Raw genomic sequence first — 7,251 nt, forward strand, 5'->3', positions numbered from 1 at the left:
GTGCCTGGGTCGGAGTCTTAATCCTGTCCTTCCCCTCTCCCCACACCCTGTGGGTTGTGATAAGGCAGGACCTGTGAGAAATGTAAGTTACTTTCACCCCTGCATCATCGCTGTAATATTTGAGAACCAGCCTCTACAGCCACCTGTGTCTGCCCTCTGGCCTTTACAGGGTTAAAAGCCAGGCCTAGGAGAGAGCTGGGGCAGGTACAGCCATTTAGGGCCCAGCAGAGGGCAGTATAAATAATGGCTTCTGGGAGTGACTCACTCACCCACCCTCTAGCTCATTGGTCACCAACCAGTCGATCGGGATCTACCGGGAGATCTTAGAGACTCTGACAGGTGATCCTGACTGGTTTGGCCAAGAGGCTGTCAAGGGCCAGCACTTCAGCTGCCCCTCTCCCCACTGCTGCTCATCTGCCCTTTGCCTTGGAGCTTCCCCTCCTCCTGGGGAGCCTGCTGCTTTCTGGGCAGAGCAAGGAGGGAAAGGAGGGGCGCTGATATCAAGGTGCCTCCTCCCACTCTGTACCCTGTCTCCACAGAGCAGAGAGTGGCACTACAGGACTTGGGATGGAGTTTGCTGGCTGCTCTTGGGAGCGGTGTAGGGCCAGGGCAGGGGTGATCCTGCCTTGGCCCCACTGCACCATCATCCAGGAGCCACCTGAGTAAGCAGTGCCCAGCTGGAGCCCACATCCCAAAACCCTACCCCAGTCATGATCCCCCTCCTGGACCCCAAGTCCCTGCCCCAGCCCTGAGCACCCCTGCATCCCAACTGCCTGCCCCAAGAGCATCTCAGAGCCGCTCTCACACTCCAGATCCCTTGATCCAAGACCAGAGCCTGCACCCCAACTCTCTGCCCCCCAGCCTGATGAAAGTGAGTGAGGATGGGCAAGAGAGGGAGGATGGAGGTAGCAGGGGCGGGGCCTCGGAGAAGGGACGAGGGTCTTTATATTTGAGGTAGATCTTGGATTGCGCTTCAATTTTTGGCCCTGGTCAATTCCTTTTTTTTTCTGCTCAACAAGTTTTGCTGCTATGGGGGGACGTGAGGGTTTCTCAAAAATCAAAAACTGGGCGTGATGCCGAAAAGTTCGGGAACCACTGTTAGCTGGAGCAGGAGGGACCTGGCTGCCAGGGAAGCTAGAGGCCTCCTGATACAGAGAAGGGCTGGGGAAAGGCACGCAGAGCTGGGGAGCTCTAGCCAGGCAAGCCCCCAGGGTCTGAGCGGACCAGGGCTGCAGGGTGGCAGCAGGTCCATGCCCCCTTGGCAGTGATGAGTGGCCATTTCAAACGGCAGTTTGCCCCGAGGCAGGGGCTAGATGAAGACTGGAATGAGGGTCACTGAGGCAAGGTGGGCATAGGGCCTTGGGGGTTCCCTGAGGGGGAGGACCCCAGCGTGTGGGGGCACTGTGGGAGGGCAGTTCCCAGAGGGAAGGATGAGGGCCCTAACACAGAGAGAAGCTAACAGCAGGCATGACACTGGCCAGAAGGGGGCGCTCCAGCCCTGACGAGCTAATTCCTGCGGGACCAGCAGGAGGCGCCGCAGTGGTGAGTGCTGCCATGAGACTGTATGATCTGCCTTCCGGACCTTGGGGTCACATCGTCTCTGCTTTCCAGATGATCTCCCAGGGTTAACATTGCTGGATGCCTAATGCAAGAAGAACTCAGCCCTGCGCTTGTTTGTGCTGGAGTGTGGTGTGGAGGCCTCTGTGTATTGCAGAGAGGAAACAACCTCGCTTGGCTCCCACTTTGTGGGTCACCTTGAAAAGTGCTGGGCAAGATGCGCGCAGGGGAAGCTGGGAGTTCAGAGGACAGTGGCGCTAAAGGCTTCCATCTCTGCCGTGCAGAGCCGGGTTGGTTTGCAAAACAAAAGGCCCATTTATCTGGGGAGTGCGAAGCCGGGATGAGATCACGCGGTCAAAGGGGGCGGAACTTGTCTGCATAGGGGAGGGGCTACATTGGCGTCCAAGCCACGTTAAGCCACACATGGGCAAGCCCCGTCTCACACAGGTGGGCCCTGTATCGGTGTCCAGTGCGGACAAGCCCTTGGGAAATCGACCTTACAAGTGTCAGGGAGATGAAGGGGTTAAAATGAGCTGAGTGGGAGACACAAACCTTTTTGGGGGCACCGGGGGAGCTGCTACTTTTTGCTCTAGACCTTCAGCTTTCATTATCTCGTCTGGGCCTCAATATTGCAGGCCACTGCACAGTGACTTGCACTGAGCCCATAGCTTGGGTTTGGCTTGAGCAGTGTTTCTTAAACTGGGTTCCACCGCACACGGGCAGTCAGAGGTGAGCGGAGTTCAAAATGTCCACCCTTAAAGGAGCAGGCAACTTTTTTTTTTTTCTCAATAACTTTCCCCTGACCCTCCCCCTTTTTTTTTTCTCTCAACAAAAAAATCCTTGGTGTTCCTCATAAAAAAAATTATTGTTCAGTGTTCCTCAGTCTTAAAAAGTTTAAGAAACACTGGGCTAGAGTGTCTCTTCCTGGAGCAATGGGAGATGGATCACCAGGTGATTCCCTTTTCTGTCAATTCCCTCTGGGGCACCTAGCACTGGCTGCTAGTGGAAGACGGGACCCTGGGCTAGGGGGACCCTTTGGCTCTCCCTATGGCTATTCCTATGTTCTTAGAAAGGCCTTCGCTCTTGAGACACACGAACCTCCCTACTAACCTGAGAACACCCATGGTACAGAGGAGGAAGTGACCCTGTGGGTCTTGTAGCTCTCGGGCCAGCTGGAGGCAGAGTTTCCCCTGCGGCTTTTCTCCACCACTGTGTAGCGGCAGGAGGCTGTGCCTTGGAGCGGTGGGGGCGTGGAGCCACATGCGCCCCCAGAAGTGGGGGTGGGATGCTAAATTTAGTTTACTCAACTAATCAACTTGTCGATGGAATTTCCATCGCCAGTTGATTCATCGATAAGCGGGGGAGCCGCAGCGGGGTTAGCTTCCGGCTCCAGGCGCTAACCCCTCTGCAGCTCTGCCTTTTAAATGTATTATGAGCAGTCAGAGGTTTAAAAAGCAGAGGGTAAGCGATCTGGGACGGAGCGCGAGCTGCGAATCAGCTGATTCCCGGCTTGCGCCCGGTCCCCATTACCCCTCTGCTTCCCATGTCCCTGCAGCCGAGATGGTGCTGGGGGGAACCGACTTTTACGCCAGTTCTCCCCAGCACCTGCTCCTGCTCCCTCCCCAACTTGCTGCCTTTGATGGAGACAGCAAGGGCGGGGAAGCGACTAGTCAAAGGACTAGTCAACTGTCAGATAAGCTTATCTAATAGTCGACGAGTCGCTTACATCCCTAGTGGGGTGCCAGATAAGCCCCCCACCTCCCTCATGCCCAGACCCCGCAGCACCCTCCCGAGCCTGGCAAGAGCTTTAATCCGCCATACCCTGTTTCCCAGGGCGTGATGGGTGAACCCTGCAAGGGTTAACCCTGGTTACAGGTCCGGCCTTCAGGCCTGGTGCTCAGGCCCGTGCTGAGGGCCAGCGGCCTGTGTCTCTTGGGCTGCCATGCAGAGACCTGCTGGAGGCATCGTTGTGTGAATATTGATTTCCCGGTTCGGGGTCTTCGCTCGCGGGAGGTTCGTCTCCGGGGAGGTGATCTCCCCCCTCCCCCCCTGCAGATTATCTGGGGCTCGTGCGGCCACCGGGCAGTTTGGAGCAAACCAGGTAATTTGGAAGTGGCCCGGTGGCCCTCGTACCCTCTAGTGTTGCTGCCGAGTGCGCCGCAGGACCCCCTCCCGGCTGGGTGGTTTGCGGCAAAGGGGGCTTCTTTGCCTCAGACTGCGGGATGGTGACTGCGGCTTTGGGGGGGGCTGGCCCCCTGAGATGTTCATTCCTGGCGGGAGGGGTGCAGTTTCTGCTGCCCCCCCACCCCCGGGCGGTGTGCATTCTTGGTAGGGGTTGGGGGCAGGGAAAGGCCATGCATGTTGCCTGGGCACGTGGCTGCATGAGGGGGGGCCCTTCACGTCTGTTTTCGGATGTTTCCGTGGGTGGATCCCCCACACTTCTTGTCAGAGGATTCCCCCTGTGCCACCACCACTTGTGGGGCTGCGGGGGGGGGGGGGGGGTCCTTGCACACATTCCCCCTCGGGGACACTTTTGTCCTTCCACTAGTCCCCATGGCCCTGCAGGCAGGGAGTGGGTTACTGACTCTAGGGGGTTCACAAAAAATACTGAACCGCCCGCTCCCACCAAAAAAAAAAAGCCGTGAAAAAAATTCTGTCGAGAAAAAAAAGAAAAAAGGACCAAGGCCAAAATGCAGTCACAGCCCCTTTAATCCTGGGCCACTCCCCCCTCCCAGCCAGCGGCCTTCTGTCGGGTGCCCGAGCTGGGCCTTGGGAAAAAACAAAATGTCTGGTATTTTCTGAATGTTTTTACCGGATGGAAGGTGCAAATACCTGGCTGTCTGGTTCAATACTGGACACCTGGCAACCCTAAATGACTCTGGCCGTTAGGCCTTGCTGCCCTGAAGGCAGGGAGTAGTTACTGACTCTGGCCATTAGGCCTTGCTGCCCTGAAGGCAGGAAGTAGTTACTGACTCTGGCCATTAGGCCTTGCTGCCCTGAAGGCAGGGAGTAGTTACTGACTCTGGCCATTAGGCCTTGCTGCCCTGAAGGCAGGGAGTAGTTACTGACTCTGGCCATTAGGCCTTGCTGCCCTGAAGGTAGGGAGTAGTTACTGACTCTGGCTGCTAGGCCCTGAGGTAAGGGAGTGGTGTTATGGACTCTGGTTGCTAGGCCTCACTGCCCTGAAGGAAGGGCATGTTATTACTCACTCTGACTGGTAGGCCCCACCGCCCAGAAGGGAGGAAGTGGTGTTACAGACTGGCAGACTCTGACTGCCTTCCAAGAAGGGGGTGCTTTTAGTGACTGTGGCCGCTAGGCTTGACTGCCTTATAGGGACAGGGTGTGGTGATTGGCCCTGACCATTGGGACCGATAGACACGTGGGGCGAAGCATCCTTTGAGAGGCTGCAAAGGCCTAACACCCTGTCTCTGAGGGGGACGGGTGTATCCACCCCATGACCCAAGATTGCCAGATTAAGGAGGTTCAAGTGTTTGCAGACCCCAGAGATGGAGTCTCCACCCCTTCCCTTTTCCAAATATTCTGCAGTTTGTCTGAAACCTTAAGACTTCACTATCCTCGTGTGAACATCAGAGATCTTGTGGGGCACTTTTTTAGTAGTTGGAGTTAACCTGGTGTCCGGGTCAAAACTGTCCCGCTCCAAGACAACCAGGACAAGTGAGCGAGCCGCAGGAGTGGCCCTCCTTCATCCTACTCGGGTTCCACCTGCAGCCTACACAACCTCTCTATCCCTTTCCCCCCACACTTCTTGCGTGTGGGGGCACTGGAGTCCTGCACTTTCTACTCTTCCCCCTCCCTCCCAACTCCATTCCCACTCATTCCCCTCCCTCCCGGAGCTGGAACGCCATGAATCAGCTGTTTGCAGCGTTCCAGCTCTGGGAGCGAGGGGGACGCGTGGGAACGGAGCATGAATCAGTGGATTTGTGGGGTTCTGAACGTGCTGGGACGGAGGGGGAGGAGTAGGAAGTGAGGGGCTCCTGTTCCCCAGTGCACAAAAGGTGTGTGTGGAGGCAGACAGGAGGTGCATGGGCCCCAGGTGGAACCCCAATGGGCAGCACTGATCTAAATAACTAACCCTATGGATCCAACTCCTGTGGGTGGGTGGGGTCCACCACGCGACCCTCTTGCCAGGCTCCAGATCTTGCTGGCTCCATATAAGATCTTCAGGGCAGGGGCTGTCTGCCACTGGGTGCCTGTCCAGCACCGAGCATGGCGGAGCTGGCTTGGACTGGGCTGCCTCGTCCCCATGGGCATGACCGCCAGGAAATAGGACGTTTCCATCTCTCCACCCTGCAGTCGTCTCGTTGTCTTCTCAGAGAGGGATTATTTTAAGGGTCTCTCTCGCCCCGAGCCGGGAGGGGCCCGCCCGTACCCATCGTGTTACCGATAATGGTTCTGGAGAGGCACTAAACCTCATGCGTCAGGCATAAGCCAGTCTCTAACTACTAGGGAGCAGGATGAAATCTAAGGTGGGGGGGGCGGGGGATTCTCCCCCATGCTGGGTTCTGAGCCCTTCCTTGGTAGCAGCTGTGACCGGCCACTTTTCCAGCGGGGCTATTAGCCTGTGACCTGAGAACCAGGCTCTTCCCCATGGAGATCCTTGGGGGTCGATCCAGGGGCACGTCACAGGGTCTCCCCCCAGGAATCCGTGTAGCTTTTCTCTCTCTCTTCTGCACAGTCAGACACATGGCCCCAGGAGGGAGGTGATGTCTCTATGACCCCTGCCAGCAGTGGGAGCCAATCAGGCCAGCTGATGCCCAGCTGGAGGTCACGGAGGGTTCCTGGGGGTTTCCTGGTTCTCTAGAGGGCACCTTGGCCGAGAAGGTCTGGGGCAGCTGGGAGGCGAGGCCGGGTGGTGGCACTGGCCTCTTGGAGGGCGCTAAGCATTCCCCTCCCCCCTCCCACCCACGAATAATTAACAGGAGGCTTCCCGGGGCCCTACATAATTGCTCAGTCTGCTCATGCCTAGCGCCCAGTTCTGCCAGCCAGACCAGAACGTCCCTGTCTCTGCTCTCCCGCTCCCTCCTGCTGCCGAGTCCCGCCCCATCCCTCCCACGGGGCCCGGGCAGAGGGCGGGGGACACGCATGTGCAGCAGAGGCCGGGAGAAGTTGGCAGGGAGCCCGGCAGGCTGGCTGGCAGGGGAGAGCAGCCGGGCTGGGAGCAAGAGTCTCTCTGGTGCCATCCGTGAGCGAGAGAAGCGGCTGGAGGAGAGAAGGGGCAGGCAGATGCTGCCTCGCTGCACGGTCCAGAGCGTCACCAGGCCACGGCCACGGCCCTTGGGAAGGCCATCTCCTCACCCGCAGGGTCAGGAGCGAAGGCCCCAATTCACTCCCATAAATCCTGGCCCCTCTCGTCCAGCCCAGCCGATCAGGTTGCAGGGACAGGGCCGCGAGTTACACCAGAGGCAGTGCAAAGGAGAAGCCGCTTGGCACAATTGCTCAGAGCGAGGGAGGCGGTGGGGAGGTTACTGGCAAGGGGAGGAGCAGGGGCCGGGAGGAGGGGGGAGAAGGGTTGCTTGGCAGATAAATGGGAGACGTTTCGATGCGGGGGATGGGGGCAGCACCGCCTTTCGGTTTATTATTTATTTCATAACCCATAACGAATCCTAACAGCCTGAACGCCTTTACCCATGTCGCAGATTCCCCAGCGAGCCTCCTAACTCCGTTTCTTGCCTC

This window comes from Pelodiscus sinensis, chromosome 29 (assembly GCF_049634645.1).
Source record: "Pelodiscus sinensis isolate JC-2024 chromosome 29, ASM4963464v1, whole genome shotgun sequence".
In the NCBI taxonomy this organism is placed as follows: Eukaryota; Metazoa; Chordata; order Testudines; family Trionychidae; genus Pelodiscus; species Pelodiscus sinensis.